We start from the raw sequence: 17,119 nt of genomic DNA, 5'->3' as shown, positions 1-17,119 counted from the left end.
TCCCAGTACTATGCCCTTTAGTACATCTAGCCCTGAGTTGCTTTTGGTCTCAGTTCTATCCAGGCATTTATCCAACACACAACAGGGGGTTTCTGGTTGTCAAAAGCTCACTTGTTATCCCTCCATGGAGCCATTAACTTACAAAACTAACTTGCACAGAAGTATAGTCTCAGTCTTCAAACACTGAACACGTTCTACTTAGTATTTATAGGCCAAGCCAAATCAGTTGCAACAGATTTGAAATATAATTAACTCTCACCAGATGTAGCATTTTTTGTTTTCATATGAGAATCATCCAAAAAGCTGAGAAAAGTCTGCCCTTGAAATATTCTGTCCTTAAAATATCAACAAATCTGAGCAAAAGCATATGCAAGCTAATCTAGTTGCTGGTAAACTCTTCCGATCAGTATGAGCAGAGGGAATCACCTCAGTAAGTGTGTGGAGTGGCTGTAGAAAGTAAAAATCTAATCTGAACAGCCAGTCACTGACATTAGATGAGTTATTAAACAGATTAACATGTCTGAAAGTGAACTTGCAGGGACACAGGCACCAAGCAAATACGCAGTCTGTATATTTTGGGGTGCAGAGCAGAATAAAAAATATGAGATCTCGGAAGTATTTGTGTAGGGTTGAGTGAAAATTTCCTGCTATTTCATTGTAAAAAAATATATTTTGTTTTCCGTAAGGAAAATACACAACAAGGAAAATGAAAACAAACAAACCAAAAAACAATCAAACAAAAAACACTAAAACTGGTGGGAGGCTGTAATATAGCTCTACCACCAAAAAGCTACTGATTATTTTTTCTTCCTTTTTGAATGTCCTTATTGAAGACTTCATGAGAGTCATGTACATTTAGATTGGCAGATGACATGTGTCACTTGCTCTCAGCTTTCTAGCTAGATGTCCAGAGGCACACTGGCCCATGTCAGTTCTATACTTTGTCCCTCACATCCATTTTTGGTTGCTGCATTGAACCGAGGGAAGACAAGAGTACATTCTGTGTACAAGTCCAATGGCTTCTAGCCTTGGAAGGGCAGTGGATGCTGCTGTTCCTGACAGCTGGTGAGTAGGGCAGACAAAGCAGAGGTTCATACAAATTCCAAACAGCCCCTCCATGGGTGCCCTTCAGGAGGATGACTGCATGGTCAAGACCGTTTCTGCACTCAATTCTCAGAGCATGTTGCAGACAGCCCCCAGGGCCACAACTTTTCATGGATTTGGAAACAAGCATGCAAGAGGAGCATGTCTAGCATGTATGGTGTGCTGCAGGCTGCAGCCTCGGAGTGATGAAGCGTGGGACAAGGAAACAGGGTAAGGAAAAGGGACAAACTCCCTCCAAAAATGTCACTTTTGTCTTTAGGAATCAGTTCAGCTTCCATTATCCAAAGCACTGTAGAGACTGATATAATCAGTGGAGCAGGAGATACTTAGTAAAACGTGGGCTACAGGACAGCTGGTCTAGCCTGGGAAATGAAGTGCCTACAAACTGCCATCATCTCTCCAGGAACAGAGACAGACCCCCTCAACCTCTCAGACACTTTGAAACCAGACAATTTGAGGGACAGCAAGGCATGAGAATATCTCCAGGCTATCCCAGAAAAAAACATATATACTTACTTCCATGGGAGGAGGACTGGGTTATAATTTTTATCCCACAATATTCTGAGATAGTGACAGTGTCCCTGTTGATTTATTAATATAATTGAACACATAATATAATATGCTTTCTCAGTCAATAAGATGAGGCTTGCAGGACTGTTGCAGGAACATGGGTATAACCAGCAGCAATCAATGCTTGTGTTTTATCCTGCCAGAAGCATTCAACAGAAAGGTTACAACTATTTTCCAATATTAATCATCTGTGTCAGCAGGTGCTGTAATTTCTATTGATTGCTGTCTCATCAGTGGAAAACAAATCGTGAGATGAGCAAATAGCCATAACTGGAAAAAGGGGAGAACTCTGTAAGCTGGTTTCTCTAGATAAAGATTCTGTAATTTTTCTTCATGTTCAGGAGACACTGATCCTTTATAGAAGTCCTTTCAAATATTTGTGACTCTCATTTCAACATCGTGCTGATTACACTTAAGTGTAAAAAAAAAAAAAAAAAAAAAAAAAACACAAGTAATGCAGTGTGACATTTTTGTTTTTAAACCTGACTTCTGTCATTTCATACTGCACTGTCTGATTTTTAAAGCCTTTCTCTCATAAGTAAAATTTTGTAACATTAATGTAATGTCATTGATCTTATTTTTGAAGCTATTAGTGACTCACACATCTCCCCCTGACCCCTGTTCTTCATCACTAACAATGTATGGCCATCAGTCCAGTTGTATTCTAGTCCCAAGATGGATTTTAGAGAGTTTGAGTCCACTTGTTAACATTTCTGTTCTTTGTTTCCTCTTTCTACACTGCATAAAATGAAGATAGCGACACTGAACTTGCTCATATCTCTAGTTTTCTTATAAGTGCACAAACACTGTGAAATAAAGATAGACCTTAAGTATATGTTTCCATAGCTCCAAGCAGATGAGGCCATGATCTCCACTGGGGCCAGGAGGCACTGCTGTTATAGAAATGATAATGTTAATGCACTGCCTGTGGGGGTGTTATCTCTCACTGAGAGGGAAAAGATGTATGAAAACTGTCTGGATTACTGTTGTTTTCTTTGTCTGCATGTTTCCGAACTACCTCTCCACACTGTGTAAATGCAGTCCCAATATAATATACTCAGGCAGAAATGACTAGTAAATTCTGTTGACATGTTAACCACAGATCTGCAGCTATCTATTTCTCCTTTTTACTCATAAGTCCTCAAAGTCTGGTAGGGCACCTGCTGATCCCACAGCACTCCCTACCAGTACATCACTGATCAAACCCATGCTGCTGTGCTCCTACAAAGCAGGAAATTGATACTAGTATATCAAGGGGCAGCAAAGAGGAAATTTCAGCTGTATAGTGAGTTTCTTTGGACCATGGATTAGTTTCCAGATTAATGTTGTAGAAGATCAGTCATTTGATTTATTGAAAAATTGGACTGGATAAAGTCATAGAAAATGCATCAGAGAAGAACTCTCTTCCTGGAGGATGGACTAGGAGAATGATGAGGTTTGCTTGAACTCTGATCCTTACTGATCATTTTCATCTCCTCCTCTCTGAAAACAGGACACTATGTTACAGTTTTTTAGAGGCAGGCTAAAAATTAAAAAAAAAATGTGTAAGAATTGGTGAAATTTCTTTTTACTATAACAAGAAAGAAAAAAAAAAGCTGCCTAGAGCAACTGAGAAAAAAAAAAGTTTCTGAAAGTGACATGAGCAATAATAAGTTAAGACTCTGTCCACTGGTCTCGTCCAGTGCATTTACTTAGTTATGATTCCACTGGCTGTCAGGGAGTAGCTCCTCATTTACCTCCAGCATAATTTAAAAGGCTCAGTGATAAAGGTGATATGTCTGGGACACATTTTTTACCTACTCAGAATCCATATGCCATTTTTTGATCTCACAATTCAGACTTAACAACATGCATAAACCAGCATAGAGATTAAAGACTGGACCTTATTTAAATCAAAAATAATTGCATCCCTAGCTCAGTATCTTTGTTTGGTGTTATGAATAAAATAACTTCTTACCAGTTAGAGGATAAACTGTATGGCATGAGGAGTAAGGGCAAAGCTTGCCTCTTCCAAAGCAAGTCCAGTTCAGACCTAATGTGCAAACTGAGCTTCATTGCTTTCAAAGCAAGCCTGGGGCCCAAGAACGCTCCCAAACTGAAGAACAATAGGGAATGCACTGCATTGTCACTTTTGTGACCTTTCATTCCCTATTGTTCACCTTTGTGACCTGAATTTCTCTCAAGAGAAATCAGTAGCTCCAGAGAAGCGTGAGGGCCAAGCTAGTTCTCTGTTACCCAATGTGTCCTACAGTGCAGCTTTGGGAGGGGATAGGGGTTTGGATGCTCAGTTAATGCACCTAATTAAAAATTAATTCACCACAATGCTTAGTATAGGTCAACTGTAATCAAACATGTAAGAGGTTTGCAGTAATTCAACCAAAGATCTAGTGTCGAGGAAAACGGAAGTTAAGGAAACCATCTAATCCTGTCTCCCTCACAGTAAAGAAGTGCCCCCTCATATTCAGCCAGAACCTCCTGTGATTTAGTTTGTGCCCATTGACTCTTGTCCCGTCACTGGACACAGCTGAAAAGAGACCAGCTCCATCCTCTCGACACCCTCCCCTCAGATATATATATATACATTAATGAGGTCTCCCCTCAGTCTCAGGAACAAGTTGCTGGAAATGCAGAGGACCCACCAACACAATAGCAGTGTGCAGTCCCAGTGCAGGGGTCATTAAAGAGCCATCACTTGTAGAAATCCATCATGTTTCTTCACTTTTTCTGCCACCTACAAGTTCAGGGATCTCTTTCCAGGTATTCATGGTACGGCATTCCCACTGGTATCATGGATGAGATCCTACAATGCACAGATAGGCAGAGCAGCCATGTAGTTCCTACTCTTCCACAAGAAATGTAAGGGCAGAAGTCTCCTTTTAACTTTTGTATGGCAAAGATTTCACCCAGAGAGCTCTACAATGCCTCTCACAGGTGGGTGGTAAAGCCATCTCTTGCTCCTCTCAGCTTCTCATGAGCTCAGAATGACAACTCAGTTTTCAACCTTCAGTTTGCAGATGAAAAGTGAAAAGTAGGTGACATTAAGCAGAATTGCTTGTCAACCTCTTGTACAAGGACATTTCCTTAAATAGTATTTCCTTGCAGAAATAAAAGGTTCATAAGAAAACAGAAGCATACTGTCAGAAGATACTCTTCAGTACCACTAAAAAAAAAATCATTACTCTTCCATACCACTAAAAAAAAAATGCCTTAGGGTCAGCAAAGTCCAATATTTTTCAAATTACTCAGAAGAAGTAATCACTTTTCTTACAGATCTACAGCTAGCTAGTAGAAAAATGTATACACAATGAATCCAGACTCTTCTAAGAGACAAAGAATGACAGGACAAAAGGCAATGGACAAATTGCATTATGGAAATCTTCTGTTAGACATATGGAATTCACAAGGATCATCGAGGCCAACTCCTGGCTCCACACAGGACCACCCAAAAATCAGACCCTACATCTGAGAGCACTGTTCAAACACCTCTTAAACTCCAGTACGCTCAGTGCCATGACAACTGCCCTGGGGAGCCTGTCCAACTAGTGCCCAACCAGTGAAGAACCTTTTCTTAACAGCCAGCCTGACCCACCCCTGTCCCAGCTCCATGCCGTTCCCTCAGGTCCTGTCTCTGTCCCCAGAGAGCAGAGCTCAGCGCCTGCCCCTCCACTCCCCTCGTGAGGGAGCTGCAGGCCGCCATGAGGCCTCCCCTTGTCCTGCTCTGCTCTAGGCTGAACAAACCAAGGGACCTCAGCCGCCCCTCATACATCTTCCCCTCTAGGCCTTTCCCTATCTTTGTAGCCCTCCTTTGGACACTCTCTAATCATTTTATGGCCTTCTTATACTGTGGTGCAGTACACACAGTACTTCACACAGTACTTGTGAGGCTGCATCAGCGCAGAACAGAGCAGGACAATCACTTTCCTCAGCTGGCTAGCAATTCTGTGCTTTTATTTGCAACAGGATTAGCTATAGTGATGGCCCTGGATTGCCATCATACTGCTTTAATTTTGCTGTATGAGTAAAGACTGGGAAAACTGAGTGGTATTCAGACCATCTGCCTTGGTTTCCAAAATTCAGGTGGAATTTATTGCCTAGATCCAACAGCACTATTCAGTCTGACTGCTGTCCAGGGTCCCCTAAAACTTTTCAGCACTTACAAATCCAATGGCACCCTTGTGTCAACTGCAGCACTCATTAAACACCTAAACAAGTCTAGGAACAAGCAGGAACCTCCCACCCAAACTCTGTAACATCTCAAAGAAACAAGTGACCCTCTGAGAATCTTTACCTATACAGTACACCTGGAGAATGCTTCATGTATTTAAACAGTATTGACCAAAGGAGGACACCTCTCACATATCAGCTGAAAGATGAGAACCTTTGATGTAATTTGAACCTACCACAAATCAGAGAGATGCTGGAGAAACATGTATTTTTATAAACACTAATGCACTCGTTCATTATTAATCACAATACTAAGTTTAGAGAATGAAGAGGAAATTTATATCTATTATCTGTGAAAAGTATGAAAGCACTTCTTTGCTCTGATATCTTGTTATAAAAAACTTCAGCTAGATAAGGAGAATGTTACTGCCAGTTTAGCTTACTTCAGGGAGCACTTGAGAAGGGTCAGGATACCCCCCACTATCTACTCCGGCAAGAACATAGTCACATGGATGCATGGACTCACATAACTTTATGATAATGGCACTAATAACTCAGCTAGCTGTGGTAAAATTTTACTATAGAACATTTCTGGCTAATAAGTAGATCATATTGATTAAGAAATAAAAATGTTAGAAAACCTTTAATAGCCCACTGGAGATATGGGATCAGGCTGGACAACAGGGAAATTACTGATGTAGGCACCCTACTAACATTTCTTCTGAAATTAATCAAAAAGTTTGCCTCTAGCTTTCCAGGGAACAGCAGTAGGTTCAAAATACTATCACATATTAGTCTTCTGTTTTATAACCCTAGAAAACTCATCAGCCTGAAAATGCTGCTTATGACCTTCTGTCAATGAGAAGCTCCAATTCATAGTGAACAGGAATAATTTCTGGGAAATGCAAAGGCATATTCCAGCTCTAGTTTACGGGTGCTCCCACAAACAGATTTTTGAAAGGGCTGGGGAGCTTTCTTACAAATAGTACTTAACATGTATGCTAAGATAGGGACAGTCAAAATTCTTTCTTCAGGCTATTTGTCCTGGAGTCAGGAAGAAAACTCTTTCCACTCATCATTGCATAACTGGTTACAGGTTATGGTTACTTTTTGGTATTTAGAAGAGTAATCTTCTCTTAGGTTTGATGAACTGCTCAGGGATGCCAAAACCTTTTTCCCATTCATCAACATATACTGCCGTAATTTTTGCAAGAACACTTTGCATTACTAATAAGAAAAAATTAAGAAAACAAGACAGTCCTGCTAGGAAAGGAAGTCCTGGTGTCTTCTCCTATGGAAGTCCCTGTTCATTTGGCTTGATATTGGAAAAAAATAATTTGTCTTGTGAAAAGAGAGATTGCACAGATTCTTGCTGTCAGCACACAGCAAAGCATTGCAATCACTTGTGTCATTCAGGAGCAAAAAAATATCTGACTGGCAGCAAAGGAAGTTTCTTTTGTCTACTAGTGAAATGTTCTGCCATGACACTTGCTGTAGGCTGCTCTATTATCAAAGTAAAAATTAATTCCTACACGTTGTTAACAAAATAGCATGCCTTTTATTTTGCTTACAAACTGCCAATTACATGATTCACAAGTAATTATTGTATATCACAGTGTTTTTCCTTTCCGTATAAAAATAGCTTTTCATTCACAGTGTTTCTTTCCAGATTCCGCAAGATTGTGAGTGCTCAAGCCATCAGATATTCCCCAGTGCTAAGTAATGATTTATAAGCCTTCTGATTTGCTGTGGTCTAAAATGCACTTAGACAGAATATGAACAAAGTCTGAAATTTGGTGTCTCAGCAGAGGTAGAGTTGGACTCTGTCCATGACATCCACTGGGAACACAAAGGTTTCCAAGGATCTGGTTTGCACTTTTGCTTCTGAGCAATCTGGAATGCATTAGACTTTGAGTTGAAACTGGACTGCCTAGAGGAGTTTGTGGCAGGTGAGGCAGGAGTAGTTAAAATGTCCAGAGAAACAGAGGTGAAATTTAAATTTACAGCAAAATCTAGGGCTCCTTCTTAACAGAAAACTACAGAATGTCACAAAATCTCTTTTCCTCAGGACCTGCAGTAAAAATTCTCTAGCAAGGCAATAGTACTGTACTCGGCAGAATGGGGAAAATACCACTCCACTTCTGTCACTGCCCCTGACACATTAGGGCACATCACCACAAAGAATCAGAAAATCTACAGTGCAATCCAGACTAGTCACAAATCACACCATTAATATATTGACATCATTCTCTTTTCTAGCCTTTTGACAACTCTCCTCCTCACAAAAGCAATAGGGAATCTTCATCAGCATTTTTTTGAAACACACACACACAAAAAAAAAAGTCTGTTTCTGCATAATCTAAGTTCTTTGGTGAGGAGATTTTCATTTTTCACTGAGACCACTGATGTTGAACATGTTGTTTTGAATTCTTTGGCTGCCTGAGCTGCTGCAGTATCTCTTGAAAGACGCAGTGCAGCTGATTTACCCTGAGGGCTGGATTATAAATTTCATAATTTAGCAATGCCTGAGCTCAGGCTGGAGCATGATGGCACATCCCAAGACGTGGATCTAACAGAATTGAAACTCCCAGTCACTATCTTTTCTTCCCTGGAAAGTGTCCGTCTGTTAAAAAACAATGAAAACCAGTGCAAAATAATCAAGTATTGATATCAACAAGATTTCAAATAAAAACTACCAAAACACTTGCATTCCTGGTGGAACTGATAATGAAATGCATTGGTTGAAACTTTAAAAACAAAAGTGGGATTTTCTAAGGGAACAAAACAAACATCAAGTACACACACAAGTAATTCATTAACAAACCATTTCACTACAGGGAGCTGTTGCAGGTAAATATGTATTATAACCAGGTGTCAATATTTTACCAAAGTTATCGTACCATAGGATGAGATGCCATTTGCCAGGGGAATATTATGAAGATAAAGTGGTAGAGGAGAGATCAAAACAGACACTTTCTTCTCCTTCAGAATCCAAACTGTGATCAAAGCCTTTTCTTTGGAAAATGATGAAATAAAACTGAATAGATTCCGAGAGAAAGGAGACGGTTGGCAGGTTGGCAGCAAATCAAGTCTGGGCAGTAACCACAAATGGTCACAGGAGATAATTGCACAGACAGTGATCTGTATCCCCATCAAGGCAGATATTTGATGTATTGTCTCAACAACTGACAGACCTCAGAGTGCTGTCCTTTATACATTTTGGCAAAACTTGTGTCACTTGCCATGTCAATAAAGAATAAATGAGTTGGAAAGAACTGAATCTTTCCAACTTCTCTCTCTTAAGAACCATCATAACAATATATTGGTCATATATACTTTTATAAACTTTATCGGCTTAAGCCACAAAACAAACCAAACAGATAATAGTAAATATTTCTGCTTTCATTCCACAAGGGAGTAACTAGGGCTGAGAGCAGGATATCACTTTTCCAGCTACAGTGTTTTTAAGGGAATCTGGATAAGGTCTGAGTGGGCTTTAGACAGCAGAAGGCAGCTAAGGTAAATACCACACCATGGAAACAATATTTTTGTAGGGTTTTTACTGCAACCCTGGGGATATGAAGGAAGTGCTCTCTCTTGGGGTGAAAGACAAATGCATGAGGAAGTTTGGGCTCTACCAGCAGACTGTTTCTGAGTATATCTATTAGCAATGTAGTGCACAATGTATAGAGTTGTACAAACAACTGCGTATCTGAGATCTTATACCTAATAAATTTATGGTCTTTGGATAAAAATGCTACACATCTCTGAGTGTAACTGCATTGAGATCTGAAGTTAATTCATTTTTTCTTAGCAATGGTTGATGAATTGCAACTGGCTTAGACCCTGCTGGAAAAGTATTCTCTGTGCTGAGGAGTATTGCAGAGGGTCTGGGGTATACCCATAGGAGCAGACTGCCTCAATTGTTATGTTTTCACAGAATCACAGAATTTCTAGGTTGGAAGAGACCTCAAGATCATCGAGTCCAACCTCTGACCTAACGCTAACAGTCCCCACTAAACCATATCCCTAAGCTCTACATCTAAACGTCTTTTGAAGACTTCCAGGGATGGTGACTCCACCACCTCCCTGGGCAGCCTGTTCCAATGCCTCACAACCCTTTCAGTAAAGAAGCTCTTCCTAACATCTAACCTAAAACTCCCCTGGCGCAACTTTAGCCCGTTCCCCCTCATCCTGTCACCAGGCACGTGGGAGAACAGGCCAACCCCCACCTCTCTACAGCCTCCTTTAAGGTATCTGTAGAGAGCGATAAGGTCGCCCCTGAGCCTCCTCTTCTCCTGGCTGAACAAGCCCAGCTCCTTCAGCCGCTCCTCATAGGACTTGTTCTCCAGGCCCCTCACCAGCTTTGTCGCCCTTCTTTGGACCCGCTCAAGCACCTCGATGTCCTTCTTGTAGCGAGGGGCCCAAAACTGAACACAGTACTCGAGGTGCGGCCTCACCAGAGCCAAGTACAGGGGGACGATCACCTCCCTAGCCCTGCTGGTCACACTGTTTCTGATACAAGCCAGGATGCCGTTGGCCTTCTTGGCCACCTGAGCACACTGCTGGCTCATATTCAGCCGACTGTCCACCATCACTCCCAGGTCCTTCTCTGCCTGGCAGCTCTCCAACCATTCCTCTCCCAGCCTGTAGTTCTGCTTGGGGTTATTGCGCCCCAGGTGCAGGACCCGGCACTTGGCCTTGTTAAACTTCATGCAGTTGACCTCAGCCCATCGGTGCAGCCTATCCAGATCCTCCTGCAGAGCCTTCCTACCCTCGAGCAGATCGACACACGCACCTAACTTGGTTTTTTCTCTTATCCTCACTGCAACACTGAAAGGCTTCAACAAGAACAAGTCCCCTATTAAAGTGACGATCATATGAAGGAAGCCTAGTATAAATAAGGAGAGAAAAGTGTAGGGTGATATTTTTTACAACTGTCTTTTAGAGAAGGATTGAATCAGATGCTTGGACACCTCCATTTCAGTGGCTACACTCATGCATTTGCTTGTACAAAGGTATTTAGAATAATTTGAGACACCTTAAAGGACCTTACTTCTTGGTTACCTGCAGTTGTTGGTTCAGAAGGCCACAAGTTTTCTAACAGGTCTTGTGTCATATTTGCCAAGTCATGCAGGTGTCTCAGACATCCTAGAGCCCCTCAGAGACCATATATGACTATGGGTGGGCAATTAAAATGAGCCCTGGATCTTTAAATTCCCCAGCTAAAGAGTGATTCAGCCGGCCAGCTATGGAGTGAGCAGAGGTGAGATGATGTGTGCTCCAGTATCCATTAACTGTATTGACTAGGGACTGGGTTCAGTCCATCGGGATGTCATCTGATATTTTATATACCCTAGAGTGTCTGATACAAAGCCTGATATGATGTAGCATTTACACATTTCTGGAAGAGCAGATGGTAGGAAAGATGGGACATCTCAAATGGTACTGCATGCCTATGTCTGACCAGATGAGATGAGCTTTTAATTCTCTAGAGGTGCTTAGAGACTGAGTTGACATGCACTTACCTGACAATGCCTTACTTCAAATGTCTTAGTCTGGAGCTGTATCCCACCCAAAGGGCCCTATTTAGTTTCTAGCTATCAGAATTTAGTACTTTATGAGACATCCTCCAGCTGCCACTTTCAAAAGATGTGTCTTTTGTTGGCTTCATGTCATCCTGCCCAACCCCACACAGATGTCTCGGGCCCCTCAACATCTCAAATTACACTAAAAGCCTCCATCTGGTTAGCTGAGTTGTGGAAATGTCTGTGGTGTGGTTGCCTACACTGACAGCACTAATGATCCAAGGTGTCTTTTATAGCCAATGGATGAAAATTTGATTTTAGGATATGTTCCAGTTGGCTTATTTTAGAGTTTTACTTTAAAATGAGATATATCATAACTAGAGGAGCCAATTTATCTCCATTCATGACAAATGGAAGAGGACTAGCTCAGAAGCAGACATTACACTCAGTCAGCCAAATCCCACCTCTTGGGAGTTGCCCAAACCATAGAGGGAGCTGCAAGCTGAGTTCCATCACAGAGACACAGTCACATCACTGACATTTCTTGGGCTTCTGTGAGTCCTAACCAAGCAATACAACTACCAGTTGCTGAGTTTTAGCTATGAGGCAAGTTCAAATTGAAACCTAAGTGCAAAAGGTTTATGGTGGTGAGTTTTAACATGCACCTGTGGTGGTGTAAGAACATAATCAGAGCTACATGCACTTCAGTACATGGTCAGCAGAGGTACAGCAACAGTGTGCCTAAGCTCAGAGCTGCTATTCTTGCTTTAACCCACCACCACCATTTTTTCAGTTAGTATTGCTAAGCTTTTCCAAGAGGTGCCATGGTAACAGGCACCTTGGAATTCCTTCACAGATTATATAGTGTGCTATGCAAAGGGCTTGGCAGGTTTGCTGCTTTTAATATTCAAAGGGTTATCTTTGAGGTTGCCCATATATTTTCAAATCCTTAAATCCCTTGACACCTGGACACTTTGTATGTAGGTCCAAACACATCATAATTTTGCTCTCAGACTTCAGAAAATCATTTAAAATAGATCAGGCATGAACAGCAAAAGACACCTCTATCAATTCCTCTGGCAGAGAGGTTATGAGATAAGTACAGCTGAAGATAGACAATGAAAAATAAGCAGAAGCAACCCAAAGTAAAGCATGGCTAAATTGAGGCATCAAGTCAGCAAAAGGAAGTTAGTGGTTTAGTATGAGAATAATGAATGTTGTTTCTAGCTGTGCTTGCTCCTATCTGGCCTTGTTTCATTTAGGTAGGATTAAAGGTTTGTTCTGTGTATTCACAGGAATCACTCCACATTGTGCCCTGTCCCTTTCACCTCCTCCTCCTTGTACTGCATTCTCCCTCTGCTGCTCTTCATTCTTGTGTAGGGCTAGAGATCGTGGAAGACAGTCACAATAAATTAGATAAAATTTCCCCCCCGAGGCTGTTACAAAAGCAATGATTTATGCAAGCCTAACAAATAGACACTTGGATACCATGGTGATTAGTGCTGCGAAAGAAAAAAAAAAAAAAAAAGTTTGTTTTCCCTCTTTTATCTGATTTGTGATTTCTCTGGGGAATGTGTATTTTTGCTTATGCACGTACCATGTGGATAGGCAAGGGCAGAGACATGGTCTTTCTGAAATCCCTTGTGCTCACCTGAATTATGATCAGTATGGAAATTCAGAATAGTCTCAGCCAGCCTCACTTCCACCCTTATTAAGAGTCACAAGCACAGTTCCTGAGTGACAGTCAAATTTCCTGCACCAAATGTATTCTGCTGCTCAGACCTGTGTGGTAAGAGTAAATACTCTAATTTGTTAAGCCAAGCCTTCCACCACTGTCTCTTCCCCTCAACCCTGCCTGGCACTGTTATCTTCCCTGCGGGTTCATTGCCTCCTCTCACAGTCATTGCTGCACCTACTTATCTGCTGCATCAGCAGCTTGGAACAACCTTCTGGATCTTCTTGTCTATCCTCCACGCTTGTGCTTCTTAAGTCTCTCCCAGTAATCCACCTTGGCCACTTTCCTCCTTGCAGAAAAAAAAGAAAATAAATAAATAAATAAATAAACAAACAAACAAACAAAAAAAAACAAAACAGCCAGTATTCAGGAGGCTTACTTTCCCTTTCCTATTTCTTTACAATAGGGGACAGACTTCATTTTCAAAGTATATCTGCACAAAAAGTCCCAAATTAAGAATGGGAAAACCTATTTACATCAAGCAATGGATCAAGGTGATGCCAGAGCTGCATCATGAATACATCAGTAACACAGAACAGTTATAGGTCACTTACCAAGAAAAGTATTGCCCACTATATGGACTCTGGCATCCCTGGAGCCAGCAAGCCCCTTCTCCATTCCCTGAGCAGCCCATTCCAATGCCTAACAACCCTTTTGGTAAAGTTCTTCCTAATATCCAACCTAAACCTCCCCTGACACAACTTTATTCATGTATGCTCTTTGCCTTTGTAACTGGTCAATAATTTCAATACTTTCTGTTACAGTCCATTCAGCATACATGTATATATATTTACACATATCAGGTATCACCTTTGTGTTTTGGAGCTGTCACACAATAATTGTAACACAGCTGTAACATACTGGAATTAATGGAATAACAGCCTAGCTCAAATCATTTGAGGTTCCTGCAAGACATACTTGAACACTACTGAGGAGGACATGAACCAACTGACTTCAGCACTCCTCAGTTGCACCTACACTTCTCCAGCTAAAGGTGCTGTATCATTAGAGGAAAGCTGGTTAGAAGTCAGGTGAGCACCTCTTACCAACAATAGCTAAGGAGATGCTCTCACCTTGCAGAACAAGATGGCAGAATGTCTCAGGACAAAAACTTATTGTACATAAGTTAGTCTTTTTGAGCATTTTTTATATTACTTCTATGCCAGACAAAAGACTCTGGTTTTAAAAAGTACTCCATGGATAACTGCTGAGGAGTACAGGGATTAAATCAGGCAGTTTGATTTAATGCAGGCATTAAATCAGGCAGTTTGATTAAAATCTATTTTTCCATAGGTGTAGACTTACTTCTAAATTGTTTGACAGATTCAGCTTAGTTCTGCAGGAAGCATGTCTTGTATGCATTTACTCCTCATAATAGTTTAGGTAAGAAACCAGACTCAAACTGTAATTACAACACTGAAAAATAGTTCTGCTGTAACATACACTAATACCTATGTAAAGACAGAAACTGCTGGCTTCACTCCAGCTTCAAAACTGACATCAGGCATGAGAAAAAACTTCTGAGTCTCCCAAGGCATTTTCCAGGCTACTAGAGATTTCTGGTCTACCACAACTGTGAAGAAATCCCAGCTTTATAAGAAGAGGCTAATTAGGCCTCACTTTCCATGACACTGATTATCTCCACCTGCCCCCAAAAGAAATGGCTTGCTTAGAGGACAACTCTGAAAATCCTAGTATCCTAGTCTTGAGGATCATCTCCCCACGAAAAGTGCAATGGTTTACTTTTTTTTTTCTTTTTTCCTAAGCAGTGGGTTATATTATATTAATTTGAGTTACTAAGGACTTGACTAAAATCAATGTAAGCTGTACTTCTGTGTAATGATTTCATTCTTATTAAAAACATGCTTTTACTATGTTCATGAAGTTTCTTCTTTATATTATACCTTAGAGTCTCTAAAGGGCTCCAAGATGCACAAAGGAAAGGTAACATTTCTCTTTGTTTCCTGTTCTTCTGCAGTAAGTTACTCATCATCATATCGACCTATGTTACGTACCACTATTTCTGCAGTCTGAGCATCGCACAATGCACCTGGGAAGCAGAGAGCAAATTTCTTTCCTATCTACCTACAGAGAATTGAGCTTGGAGGACAGCACTAAGCCCACACTGTACCAGAGCTGGGTCCTGCACTGAGCTCACCAGCTGCTAACCCATGAACCATTCCTCTTCACTCACCCTATAGCTCTCTCCTTATCCCTACAATGTACCTGTCTCAGATCTAAAGGAAACATAAAAAAGAACATATTATGGGGCTGAAACATCCACAGATCTGGTCACTCCAAGACTAAAAGCAGGCCAGAGCACCCGCTGCTCCTTCCATCCATCTCCATCCATTCTCCACCCATCTTCCAAAGAAGGAAAAGGGCTTCTATAACCCAGAACCACTTCCACAAACATATTTTCAGCAAAGTTTCACCCCTCCATTCAAAGTGCTTTGTTAATTCAGATACAGGAGTTGATGTTTCAGGGTACCTAAGTGCTAATGCAGTCTGAGTGGTGCGAAATTCTCCTTTGGCTGCCAAAGGAGTTGTGTGAAAACCACTACAGTAGAAGAAATATATTGAATGCAGCAGGGAGCAGGAAAGATGAATATGAAGTTCAAACTGAGAGGAAATGTTCCAGTGACAGATTTTAAACTGCACACAGAGCATTTACTCTCCTTCTTTCTTCTTTTGAGACCTCAAAGAAAATCACACTTGATTTTTTATTTCTTTTTTTTTTTTTTTTGGCAAAAGCATTATACATGAAAGGAGGCATGACCTACCAAATTTTATAGCTGTCCAGAGCAAAATACCTATGTATATATACTCATATAAACATATACTGTATGATAGGGAGACCTCTTGCTGTTTTGTTTTGTTTTGTTTTTTGAATTAAAAAAACCTGTAATACTGTGAAGCATTAAAGCTCTCATCTGGAGATACAGTGAGGAGAGAAAATGAAGAGGGGGAATCTGTAGGCAGATTTCTGACAAAAACTGCTGTTTATATCCAGGCAAGGCTAGTAGGCGAGTGCCAAGATTCCTGTAAGATTTTCCAAACTTGGTGCCCACAGTTTGGCTCCCACATCCATTGCTTGGCACCTTTTTGGAAGCACAGAGCAGCCTGGCTGCACTCTGAGATGTGCAGGGATGAGGCAGCTGACACTGCCGTGCCTGTGCTGGAAACCTCCCTGGACCCACACCTGCCTCTGTCGCTGTCTTGCATAGATGTGCTTCATTTGGACACTGGGGCTGGTGGCATGAATTAATTTACTTCTACAGTATAAACAGAGAGCAAAACCCAAAATGGGAGGCATAAATGGCTGTACACCACGTCCTGATCAAAGCATCCACACAAATACAGCTCAGTTCTGCAGGATGCTACCAGATGGAGACTATGGTAATTTTAGAGGAAAAAGAAAAAAAAATAAATCATTTTGCAAGTTGGGTGCGTACATTTATGTTTGCATTTGGCAGAGCTGCAGACCTTATCAGTCTAAAATGCTCCACCTAGAGTGGCACTCCTCAAAAATAAGCCTTTGCTTCTATCTTCCCACTGCCCACTCTTTACTAGAGCTGAGAGCTTGCGTGGGGTTTGGGGCGGTGGAGCCATCCACCTCCTGCAACATGAAGAAGAAAACAGTTTTCCTAACAGAAAGAGGAAATTCAAGAAGGTTGAGAGGAATGTGCAGGGCATAGCACTTTTAGCCACCTCCCCACCTGGCTAACCCAGTGTTTTCCAGGTCTGGTTCCATTCAACTATTTGTAACATTTCTGTTGGTCTCAGATAGAAGGCAAAACACCTCTGTCACCGAGTTTTCCCGAATAAGTTGTTCACAGAGGATCCCACCCATTTGCATGCAACAAACACCCATGTCTGTAATTTAATTGAACTATTTTTTTCTCCCAAAGGTTAAAAAGCAAAAACCAAAACAATAAAGATTATTTCTATAATCAAACACTCACAAGAGTCTCAGGTGGCATGTTAAGTACTTTGAGAGACAGGCAGGCTGCATCTG

At 41.2% G+C, this 17,119-nt stretch overlaps 2 long non-coding RNA genes across 2 annotated transcripts in view; both read right to left on the bottom strand.

The window, feature by feature from the left end:
• The window catches only part of LOC137846646 (uncharacterized), a 130,393-nt gene that overhangs the window by 40,880 nt on the left and 72,394 nt on the right, over window positions 1-17,119 (bottom strand). The window lies entirely within an intron of this gene.
• Window positions 7,370-14,911, bottom strand: LOC137846537 (uncharacterized). The gene is made up of 3 exons (XR_011090541.1): window positions 14,553-14,911; window positions 13,283-13,390; window positions 7,370-8,461 (listed from the first exon to the last, which is right to left on the bottom strand). It is a non-coding gene; the product is annotated as an uncharacterized lncRNA (long non-coding RNA).

The sequence above is a fragment of the Anas acuta genome, chromosome 1 (assembly GCF_963932015.1).
Source record: "Anas acuta chromosome 1, bAnaAcu1.1, whole genome shotgun sequence".
NCBI lineage: Eukaryota > Metazoa > Chordata > Aves > Anseriformes > Anatidae > Anas > Anas acuta.
Note: the sequence above shows the minus strand (reverse complement) of the source record. Positions and strands in the feature narration are given on the sequence as shown.